Below are 10,646 nucleotides of genomic sequence, written 5' to 3'. Positions count from 1 at the left end.
CGTACAAGCGGCCGTTGGATCCATGGGATCTGAACAGAGTACTAGTGGCTCTCCAGAAACCGCCTTTCGAGCCTCTCAAAGAAGTTTCTTTTTCTCGCCTGTCACAGAAAGTGGCGTTTCTTGTTGCGATCACATCGCTTCGGCGAGTGTCTGAGCTGGCAGCTCTGTCATCCAAGGCTCCCTTCTTGGTGTTCCACCAGGACAAGGTAGTGCTGCGCCCCATTCCGGAGTTTCTCCCTAAGGTCGTATCCTCGTTTCATCTTAATCAGGATATATCCTTGCCTTCCTTTTATCCTCATCCGGTTCACCGGTATGAAAAGGACTTGCGTTTGCTAGATCTGGTGAGAGCACTCAGGATCTACATTTCCCGCACGGCGCCCATGCGCCGTTCCGATGCACTTTTTGTCCTTGTCGCCGGTCCGCGCAAGGGGTTGCAGGCTTCTAAAGCCACCTTGGCTCGATGGATCAAAGAACCAATTATAGAGGCCTACCGTTCTGCTGGGCTTCCGGTTCCTTCAGGGCTAAAAGCCCACTCAACCAGAGCCGTAGGTGCGTCCTGGGCATTACGGCACCAGGCTTCGGCTCAACAGGTGTGTCAGGCAGCTACCTGGTCGAGTCTGCACACTTTCACCAAGCATTATCAGGTGCATACCTATGCTTCGGCGGATGCCAGCTTAGGTAGAAGAGTCCTGCAGGCGGCAGTGACATCCCCGTAGGGGGGGGCTGTTCTGCAGCTCTAACATGAGGTATTTCTTTACCCACCCAGGGACAGCTTTTGGACGTCCCAATCGTCTGGGTCTCCCAATAGAGCGCTGAAGAAGAAGGGAATTTTGTTACTTACCGTAAATTCCTTTTCTTCTAGCTCTTATTGGGAGACCCAGCACCCGCCCTGTTGTCCTTCGGGATTGTTTTTGCTGTTTGCGGGTACACATGTTGTTCATGTTGAACGGTTTTTCAGTTCTCCGATGTTACTCGGAGTTAATTTGTTTAAACCAGTTGTTGGCTTCCTCCTTCTTGCTTTGGCACTAAAACTGGAGTACCCGTGATACCACGGGGGGGTATAGCCAGAGAGGGAGGGGCCTTGCACTTTTAATGTAGTGCTTTGTGTGGCCTCCAGAGGGCAGTAGCTATACCCCAATCGTCTGGGTCTCCCAATAAGAGCTAGAAGAAAAGGAATTTACGGTAAGTAACAAAATTCCCTTCTTTATATCACTATATTATTTATAAAGGGAACAAAAGTTCTAATTAACGGCACACCCACAATAACACCACCTGTGGGACCCCTATATACTTATTGCTTGAGAACCACTCCTGTTATACCTGAGGAAAGCATTGATGTATTGCTGAAACGCGTTGTATTATCTGAATAACAGGAGCATTCTGAAAATATTTTAACAATAAAACAACTTAATCTTTAACGGAACCTGTGCATTGTCAGCGCTCGCCAGACCGATAATCCAATTATCTACTACATGATAGTCCAGGGATGTCACACCAGCACACTAGTGGGTAGGACCAGTTGTTAACGGGCCTGCCCACCTAGGGGCTAGACAGGATGGGGGGAGGGATATAGTAAACAGTTCAGGAAGTAGCAGGGAGTTAAGTGGTGACTCTCAAGAGGAGAGGTCACAGGGAGTTGGAGCTCCCAGGGAGGGGTTGTAGCCCCTAGAAGACAGCTAGGTTGCAGACAGGTGGTCTGGGACCACAGTAGTCAGAGACCTGGTCGCGGTGAACTGGATTGGTGGTCCAGTAACCGGTCCAGGACTTAGCACGGCAGGGTTCATGAACCCTAGGTCGGGGTGAAGCTATATGCAACCCAGCAATTAGCCTGTAGTGAGTAGAATCTTCATGTTCTACTCCCATACGCCCAGAGATTGGCAGCACCAGCACACCGAGGGGGATAGGCTTCACAAATAACGGCCAAAAAATACCATGTGCCTGCAGCCAAGGGTATTGCTCCACATAACTGGGGAGCGGGACCTGGATGGTTTCAAGCCTAAGGGTATGTGCGCACGTTGCTTTTTACCTGCTTTTTACCTGCTTTTTTGCTGCTTTTTCTTCTGCGCTGTTTAATGCCAAAATGGATGTGTTCTTCTATTCAAGCAAAGTCTATGGGAATTTGGGTTTCTTGTTCACACTATGTTGTTCAAAATGCTGCCTTTTTGTGGCAGAACTTTGGTCAAAAACTCAGCTTTTCAAAGAAGCAACATGTCAATTGTTTTTGCCATTTGGGTTTTGCACTGCAAAGCTGAGTTTTCGACCAAAGTTCTGCCACAAAAAGGCAGCATTTTGAACAACATAGTGTGAACAAGAAACCCAAATTCCCATAGACTTTGCTTGAATAGAAGAACACATCCATTTTGGCATTAAACAGCGCAGAAGAAAAAGCAGCAAAATAGCAGGTAAAAAGCAACGTGCGCACATACCCTAAGGGTCAACAATTAACAATTTGTGCACGGAGGAGGGCCTTCAAATCACCCAACAGGGCCATAGGAAGAGGCATACCCGGACGGGTTCTCCCAGGAGGCAGCGGCACCCAGAGACTTGGTTTAACACCTGTGCCTGTGAATTATTCTCGCCTGCTTGCTACTACTATGGTGATCTGAGTGAGTACCCTGTAGCCCCGACCCTCCTGCCTGTCCTGCGACCCACACAGCGCTCCCCAGCATCATTCCCCAAGTCCTGGGGCCTCCCTAACTGCGGAGGGAATCACCACCAGGCTGCCCCAATACCATCATCCCCGGGTACTCCCAATGGCAGCGGCGGTACTCCCTGTTACCGCAACCCGCAGGTGGCGTCACAAACTTTCCTCCTGTATATATCCCCTTTTTATTCTGGAGTGTCCACTAGACCCCCGGGTCCCTCGAGCCACGATCATCCCTGGATTCGAGCAGGCCGAGCACTCAGGGGTGGTACACATATATACTAGAATGGGCCCAGAGTGAGAACGTATATACAGTCATATGAAAAAGTTTGGGCACCCCTATTAATGTTAACTTCAAAAAAGAAGGAATGGCGGCAACTCACTGGTCGATATGAACTGGCAAATATATTGCACAAACCGCAGCATAATTACAGCAAACACGGGGAGGGGGGGGGGGAGTGCAGGAGCGCCGGACGACGGCTGTTTCGCACCACACGGGTGCTTCCACAGGTCCGAACTAACAATGCCAGTTAAACCTCCCTCTTATGGAGGAGTCTGACAGGTGCATCTAAAAAGCTAATTAGCTGATACCAGATAGCAACAGCGCAGGAATACTGCCTACATTTTCATACAATTCGTCAGAATTAAATAAATGAAACAGACAGAGCAAAGAGATGGGTAACAAGAAAAATACAAAACATTTATCATATGCCCCTGCTCCCTCTTCAAAATAGAGATACAATACTGCCCCTACTAAGAGGGATTTATTGTGAAAGCACAACATTTATTTTGCTTCTAGTTGTTACTTATTTTTTCATTATTTTTTATTTTTAATTTATTAAATACTCTATGATGAGGGGATGCAGATTCTTATAAGTAAACGGGCATGTTCCGCTGTGCAAAAAAGAGGGAAAGAGAGACAAAACTGCCCTCATGCAAAAAACCTTAGATAAATATATATCTTATTAGGAATAGAGCCCTTTTTTTCCCAAAAAGGAACTGCACCATCTCCAAAACGGGGGCGCTGTTTTTTCATGCAGCCTCATGCTAACAGGGACCCAAGAGAGGAGAAAAAAAAGGAGAAGAAAAAAAAAAAAAAAAGAGACTGCCTTTTTAGAAATTGCAGGGTGAGTGGATTCTCACCTGTTGGCAGAGCAACACAGAGATCGGCTGGCGGTCCGCGTTCCACGTGAAAACCACAACCAGTGAGTACACACCTGGGCTTGCAGTGCCTGGCTTTCTTTCCTTTTGACTATTTGTTTGGACTTTGGCTTGGCTGTAGAGCACGCAGCCCACTATAAGAAAATAAGGTGTGCACCATACATTCGTAATGGAAGTCGTGGATTCTGATATCACGGACCTTGATAATACCAATATTTTTTCGGGGAGGGAGGATGCAGTAGCGTTTTTTACTTGCTGCAACAGCGCTACTGACACAGAAGTCCTAGGCAATAAGAGCCTTGAAATGAAGATAGGAAATTTGGCAGAGAAGGAGATGGGTTTGTTCTGGACTGTGCAATCGTTGAGAGCCTATACAGACTGCCAGAGGGTACCTAGAGGACTTCGGGTCCTAAAAAATATCTCATTTTATCAAGAGGATGCAGCCTTTGTGTCTGAATGGGAACAAGTTCAACAGGAGTGTTCACTGCGGTTTTTGAACCTGGTGTTAAAAAAGAATGAGTCTGAACATGTCTTAATTACTGAAGAACTTTTGAGACTCCGCAGGGAATTGGAAAGCAGACTGTCTAAGGAGGACTGGACATTATCTTTAAAAAAATTAGATAAAAAACTAATCCCTTTACAAAATCAAATAAAGGAGAGGAAGCGGGAGAAATTTCTGCGGGATAAGTCTGATTATGAATCACAAAAGGTTTTTTCATGGAAGAAAACACCAAAAAATGTTCCTGCTATGTTTAACTATAATAATAAAAAATCTAAAAAAAGGTCATGTAAACAAAATCATAATGAAAGAAAGAACGCCTGGACGACCGATTCGGATTCAAGTGGGGTTGAGGACTTACCACCCCCTAAAAGAAAAGCAAATATGGCCCCCACAACTAGCACCTCCGGAGTGGCCCCTTTGGAAAAAGGACAAGGAGAGGAAGGGGCAGGAAGAAACCCTTTCTCGGACACAAAAAAAACAGGTGTCCTGGAGAGAATAGAAACCTGTATGGTTAAAGAAAATACCATCTGGAATCTTTCCTCCCATGTTTTGGACACTCATATGATGGATGTACTGAATAAAGGACTGAACTATTGTATACCTGAGACCTTTAATTTTTCTGATTTTCAAATTGATCTCTTTAAAAGCTGCCGTAAAATGCACTTGGCCAAGTTTTATAACAATAAGAGCGAATCCTATCCAAAAATAATTCAAGGGGAAAACCCCAGAACGATTGGCCCATTAGGTTTTTTTGGCCCAAAAAGTGCATTTGGGGACATCAGTAAAGACGCACTATTGTTGGCTGAGCTTGATAGTGAAAATTCTGAAACTCCTGTTAACAACAATGGAGCTGAGCATAGTAATCTGTTGTTCAGGGGAGGTATAAAATCTTCCTTTATCCCCCCGACTGCACCTGGTAACGCAATAGACCTGTTCCAAAATCTAGTAAATAAGGATGTAGAGGCAGTAAAATACCCCGAGGCTCAAAAGAATTTCACCTGTGCAGAAGAAAAAGCACTAAAAACTATTCAATCTTGGGATGACATTGTCATCCTCAAGCCTGATAAAGGAGGAGGCACTGTTCTCTGGCCTAAGAGATTGTACATAGAGGAGGCAAACAGGAAGTTAGAGGATTCTGCTGCATATAAAAAAATCACATTTGATCCCACGAATAGTTACAAGGAAAAACTTCGTTCATTCCTGAATAAAAAAGTGGCAAGTGGCTTTCTATCCAGCAGAATGGCCGAAAGGCTCTTACCCCAGTATCCACGTAAGCCACATTGGTATTGTCTACCCAAAATTCATAAGCATAGTGAAAATCCACCAGGGCGCCCTATAGTCTCGGGCATAGGCTCTGTGTTTGAGCCTCTGTCAGAGTATATAGATTGGCTCCTTCATCCATTGCTATGTAGAATACCATCTTATGTCAGAGATACCGGCATGTTTGTCTCCATCCTGGACACTTTCGAATGGCAGGAGGGCTTTGCCCTAGCTTCTATTGATATAGAAAGCCTATACACTAGAATACCCCAGGACCTGGGGGTCCAGATTATTAAACAGCTAACTATTGACCTGGGTGTAGAGTGTAACATGGCTTGCTTTATAGAAGAAGCATTAGATCTCATTTTGAAGCACAATTCTTTTAAATTCGGGGAGCAATGGTACCATCAATGCGGGGGTACCGCGATGGGTACCCCCGTAGCATGTTCATTTGCAAACTTGTTTTTGGCCTCAATGGAGGACACACTGATTTACAGCACTACTAATCCTTTTCTTAGGCATATAAAGAAATATCTTAGGTATGTGGACGATATCTTTTTGGTCTGGGATGGATCAGAGTCAGACTTTCAGGACTTTGTTAAATTCTTAAACGAAACCAATATCCACAATATGAGGTTTACTCATGTATTTGGTGGTGCAGTGCTTGAGTTCTTGGACGTGAGGCTTACATTAGAAAATGGTGAATTAACGCGGGAGGTGTTTAGGAAGCCGACAGCCAGGAACTCACTACTGCACTACAAGAGCTACCATCCATCCCATACCAAACAGTCTCTCCCATTTAGCCAATTTCTTCGCATTAAAAGAATTAATAATAACAAAATAAAATATGAAGAGCAGTGTGCTGATCTAGCAACTAGGTTGCAGAACAGAGGCTATCCTAGAACTGTTGTTGAGAAAGCCCGGCTTCGTTCTAATTCCAGACCCTTTGTAATTAACAGCGATAAAAAACAAAAAAAGATTGGGGAAGAGAATTGTGGTAGGTTTCTCTTTAGTTTCAAATTTGGCCCCATGGACAGCATCATCCGGTCCAGCATAAAAAGGCATTGGCATGTGATAGAGGAGGACCCTGATCTGTCCTCGAGAGCACAAAAGGGACCGTTAGTAACATATAGAAGGAGCAAAAATTTGGGGGACCTACTTGTTCAAAACAGATTAATTAACCATAAAAAAACATGGTTGGACTATGCCCAACCTGTGGGGAATTACAAATGTGGGGACTGTAATTTTTGCTCCTTCCATTTAACAGCAAAAGTCCTAAGAATTGGAGATAGCAATTTTACTGTCAGGCATTTCATTTCTTGTAAGACCAAATATGTTGTATATGTGATATTCTGCCCTTGCTCCTACTTCTATATAGGGAAAACTATACGGTGCTTATATGTACGTTTTAGGGAACATTATAATTCCATCTTAACAGGTAAAGGGTCCCCCAAACTAATTAAGCATATTAGAGAACATCATAAAGGGAATCCGGACGTTCTATCCTTTGCAGGTGTCTTTAGGATTACCCCATCGGGAGGAGGAGGTGACACCCACAAGCGACTGTTGCAGAGAGAGTCTCGACTCATTATGGATGTCAAGGCATTGGGCCCTTTGGGACTCAATGACCGTAATGACATGTCCGTTTTCTTATAACGGTCATTGAGTAGTGTTGCTCCAATGATGGGGGTATATACAATTTTTTTTTTTTTCCCCCCCCTAGCGGAGAAATAAAGAGAATCGTAATAGTGGTGGGACAAGGCAATTTTTACACTCATACCGCTTCTGGGTGGCCAGTTCCCCTCCCTTGGTGTAAATTTTATATATATAAAAAAAAAATTTTGAAAAATTTTTTTGAGAAAAATTGAGTAAAAAAAACAAAGCACTAATAATAATTTCATAGAAGATGTATAAATATACTTATTGCTTAGAAGAAGTCTGGTTTGAGGATTCGATTGTGATCGTATATCTACAGTCTGTTACCTCGCAATTCTCCAGTACAGTTTCTCCGTGCTTCACCTGCTTGAAAATCGTTTTGGTTTAAGCTTGGGATGCATAAAGTCTTGCGGCTCCACTCACCCTGCAATTTCTAAAAAGGCAGTCTCTTTTTTTTTTCTTCTCCTTTTTTTTCTCCTCTCTTGGGTCCCTGTTAGCATGAGGCTGCATGAAAAAACAGCGCCCCCGTTTTGGAGATGGTGCAGTTCCTTTTTGGGAAAAAAAGGGCTCTATTCCTAATAAGATATATATTTATCTAAGGTTTTTTGCATGAGGGCAGTTTTGTCTCTCTTTCCCTCTTTTTTGCACAGCGGAACATGCCCGTTTACTTATAAGAATCTGCATCCCCTCATCATAGAGTATTTAATAAATTAAAAATAAAAAATAATGAAAAAATAAGTAACAACTAGAAGCAAAATAAATGTTGTGCTTTCACAATAAATCCCTCTTAGTAGGAGCAGTATTGTATCTCTATTTTGAAGAGGGAGCAGGGGCATATGATAAATGTTTTGTATTTTTCTTGTTACCCATCTCTTTGCTCTGTCTGTTTCATTTATTTAATTCTGACGAATTGTGTGAAAATGTAGGCAGTATTCCTGCGCTGTTGCTATCTGGTATCAGCTAATTAGCTTTTTAGATGCACCTGTCAGACTCCTCCATAAGAGGGAGGTTTAACTGGCATTGTTAGTTCGGACCTGTGGAAGCACCCGTGTGGTGCGAAACGGCCGTCGTCCGGCGCTCCTGCACCCCCCCCCCCCCCCCTCCCCGTGTTTGCTGTAATTGTGCTGCGGTTTGTGCAATAAATTTGCCAGTTCATATCGATCAGTGAGTTGCCGCCATTCCTTCTTTTTTGAAGTTCTTTTTTGGATTCTCACCTGTTGGCAGAGCACCACAGAGATCGGCTGGAGGTCCGCGTTCCACGTGAAAACCACAACCAGTGAGTACACACCTGGGCTTGCAGTGCCTGGCTTTCTTTCCTTTTGCCTATTAATGTTAACCTTTTTTCTTTATAACAATTTGGGTTTTTGCAACAGCTATTTCAGCTTCCTATATCTAATAACTGATGGACTGAGTAATATTTCTGGATTGAAATGAGATTTATTGTTCTAACAGAAAATGTGCAATCCGCATTTAAACAAAATTTGACTGGTGCAATATTGTGGGCACCCTTATCAATTTCTTGATTTGAACACTCCTCCTAACTACTTTTTACTGACTTACTAAAGCACTAAATTGGTTTTGTAACCTCATTGAGCTTTGAACTTCATAGGCAGGTGTATCCAATCATGAGAAAAGGTATTTAAGGTGGCCACTTGCAAGTTGTTCTCCTATTTCAATCTCCTATGAAGAGTGGCATCATGGGCTCCTCAAAACAACTCTCAAATGATCTGAAAACAAAGATTATTCAACATAGTTGTTCAGGGGAAGGATACAAAAAGTTGTCTCAGAGATTTAAACTGTCAGTTTCCACTGTGAGGAACATAGTAAGGAAATGGAAGAACACAGGTACAGTTCTTGTTAAGCCCAGAAGTGGCAGGACAAGAAAATTATCAGAAAGGCAGAGAAGAAGAATGGTGAGAACAGTCAAGGACAATCCACAGACCACCTCCAAAGACCTGCAGCATCATCTTGCTGCAGATGGTGTCAATGTGCATCGGTCTACAATACAGCGCACTTTGCACAAGGAGAAGCTGTATGGGAGAGTGATGCGAAAGAAGCCGTTTCTGCAAGCACGCCACAAACAGTCGCCTGAGGTATGCAAAAGCACATTTGGACAAGCCAGTTACATTTTGGAAGAAGGTCCTGTGGACTGATGAAACAAAGATTGAGTTGTTTGGTCTTACGAAAAGGCGTTATGCATGGAGGCAAAAAAAACACGGCATTCCAAGAAAAGCACTTGCTACCCACAGTAAAATTTGGTGGCGGTTCCATCATGTTTTGGGGCTGTGTGGCCAATGCCGGCATCGGGAATCTTGTTTAAGTTGAGGGTCGCATGTATTCAACTCAGTATCAGCAGATTCTTGACAATAATGTGCAAGAATCAGTGACGAAGTTGAAGTTACGCAGGGGATGGATATTTCAGCAAGACAATAATCCAAAACACCGCTCCAAATCTACTCAGGCATTCATGCAGAGGAACAATTACAATGTTCTGGAATGGCCATCCCAGTCCCCAGACCTGAATATCATTGAAAATCTGTGGGATGATGTGAAGTGTGCTGTCCATGCTCGGCGACCATCAAACTTAACTGAACTGGAATTGTTTTGTAAACAGGAATGGTCAAATATACCTTCATCCAGGATACAGGAACTCATTAAAAGCTATAGGAAGCGACTACAGGCTCTTATTTTTGCAAAAGGAGAATCTACAAAATATTAATGTCACTTTTATGTTGAGGTGCCCATACTTTTGCACCGGTCAAATTTTGTTTAAATGCGGATTGCACATTTTTTGTTAGTACAATAAACCTCATTTCAGTCCAGAAATATTACTCAGTCCATCAGTTATTAGATATATGAAACTGAAATAGCTGTTGCAAAAACCCAAATTGTTATAAAGAAAAAAGGTTCACATTAATAGGGGTGCCCAAACTTTTTCATAAGACTGTACCAGGACGGGCCCCAGGATAATACATAAATATCAAAATATACCCAGGATTAGGACATATATACCAGGATGGGTACATACACTACAGTTCAAAAGTTTGGGGTCACCCAGACAATTTTGTCTTTTCCATGAAAAATCATACTTTTTTTATCAAATGAGTTGCATAATGAATAGAAAATATAGTCCAGACATAATGATTTTTACTTGAAATAATAATTTTCTCCTTCACACTTTGCTTTCGGCACAGAATGCTCCTTTGCAGCAATTCCAGCTTTGCAGAGCTTTGGCATTCTAGCTGTTAATTTGCGGAGGTAATCTGGAGATATTTCGCCCCATGCTTCCCCCGTCCCACAAGTTGGATTGGCTTGATGGCACTTCTTGCGTACCTTACAATCAAGCTGCTCCCACAACAACTCAATAGGGTTGAGATCTGGTGACTGGGCTGGCCACGCCATTACAGGTAGGATACCAGCTGC

The 10,646-nt window shown here is 43.3% G+C and overlaps 1 long non-coding RNA gene across 1 annotated transcript in view; it reads left to right on the top strand.

The window, feature by feature from the left end:
• Positions 1–10,450: 10,450 nt before the first annotated feature.
• Positions 10,451–10,646, top strand: part of LOC142250639 (uncharacterized) — a 12,725-nt gene continuing 12,529 nt past the window's right edge. Inside the window, exon 1 of the long non-coding RNA XR_012725243.1 lies at positions 10,451–10,630. This is a non-coding gene — a long non-coding RNA (uncharacterized LOC142250639). The remainder of the gene's footprint in view (positions 10,631–10,646) is intronic.

The sequence above is a fragment of the Anomaloglossus baeobatrachus genome, chromosome 9 (genome assembly GCF_048569485.1).
Source record: "Anomaloglossus baeobatrachus isolate aAnoBae1 chromosome 9, aAnoBae1.hap1, whole genome shotgun sequence".
NCBI classification, from domain to species: Eukaryota; Metazoa; Chordata; class Amphibia; order Anura; family Aromobatidae; genus Anomaloglossus; species Anomaloglossus baeobatrachus.
This window is presented reverse-complemented; position numbering and strand designations above follow the sequence as displayed.